The sequence below is a fragment of the Pteropus vampyrus genome, unplaced genomic scaffold (assembly GCF_000151845.1).
Source record: "Pteropus vampyrus isolate Shadow unplaced genomic scaffold, Pvam_2.0 Scaffold11180, whole genome shotgun sequence".
Lineage (NCBI taxonomy): Eukaryota > Metazoa > Chordata > Mammalia > Chiroptera > Pteropodidae > Pteropus > Pteropus vampyrus.
Window position 1 is genome coordinate 1 of NW_011899961.1, and position 1325 is coordinate 1325.

The 1325-nt window shown below is 58.4% G+C and overlaps 1 pseudogene across 1 annotated transcript; it reads right to left on the minus strand.

The window, feature by feature from the left end:
• Positions 1–5: 5 nt before the first annotated feature.
• On the minus strand, positions 6–1199 carry LOC105310770 (annotated as a pseudogene). The gene has a single exon (XR_002778644.1). The product of XR_002778644.1 is annotated as a synaptopodin pseudogene (transcript).
• Between the last annotated feature and the right edge of the window lie 126 nt (positions 1200–1325).

A 1325-nucleotide genomic window follows, 5' to 3' on the forward strand; every position in this document is an offset into this window, starting at 1 on the left:
GCCTGGATCCCAAAGGGCCTGGCTGTCCTGTTGACCACGGATGGGGGTTTGGCCAGCGTTAGATGCACCTCGCTGTACAGCTTGGTGGGTGTGGTGGCGGCTGCTGGGCCAGACGTTTCTTGTTCTGCTGACACCGCTGGGGCACTGGGCTGGACATCAGTGAGCAGGGAGCTAGATGGGAAATCTGGGGCCGGAGGCCCGAAGTTGGAGGTGGGAGCGGCTTCTCTAGAGAAGATGGTGGTAGGTAGAGCTGATACCTTATCAATCAGGAGTGTGCTGGATCTCACCTCTGAAGCCGGCTCCTGGGGTTGCCCACCAGCACACAGGGTGCTGGGTTTGGAATCTGGCACGGTGCCGTTTGCTGGGAGTTGTGCCTCTGAAGAATTCTGTTGGACGTTAGAAAGCGGCAGGCTCTGAGGGGTGACAGTTGCCGGTGGGTTCTGATTGACATCTGTGGCTGGCAGGTTGTGGTTGCTGTTAGAAGCTGGTGTGATGAGGGTGGCACTGGCTGAGGGAAGGTTTTGGTTGACATCTGCAGCTGGGCTGTGGACCTCAGCTGGGGGCGGGGTTGGTGGGCTCTGCTGGGCTTCTCGGTTCTGGGACAGGTGGAGCCCATTGGCCGTTAGCAGGGCTGCATTCTCCTTTAAATAAACCACCAATGGTACCTCTTCCTCCTCACTGGCCACCTTCTCCAGGTGCCGCAGCAAGCTGGCTTCCTCTGAGCACCCCTCCATGCTGTGACTAGGGACCCCTATGTCAAGGATCTGGCAGTCGGGGTTCCTTGGAGGGCCTGGCTCGGGGAGTGAGGTAGGACTCAGGCCGAGTCCCAGGTCATGGCCTGTGGGGCTGGCAGAGGGCACTCTGAGGGACTCCTGGCTGGGCTTCTGTCCCCTCTGGCCGTGGCTCTCCAAGGTAAACTCGTTCACCCTCTGCCGGCGCCTGTTGAAGAGCTGGACACCGCGGGAGTTGGAGCTGGGAGGGGTGGTCAGCTGGGCTGCGATCTGCTGGCTCCGAGCCTTGGCTTCTTTCAGATCCTTCTCGGTGAAGCTAGTGCTCCGGCTCAATGCTGCGGGGAGGGACAGAGGCCCAGTTAACAAATGGGAATGCAGAACCCCAGGGTTATACAGACAGACAGACAAATGGCCACCTGAGCCCCTCCTACTGATGATCTTTTCCTCTGGCATTTGATCTTTACTCACTGTTTCCTAGAACTCCCTTTGTTCATAAAGATCCCTGACCCGACCATCGCGGCTCAACCCAAACGCCACCACCTTTATAAACCTTCCCTGCTTTCCCTTCAGGGTTAACTGGACCACCTTGGAGCA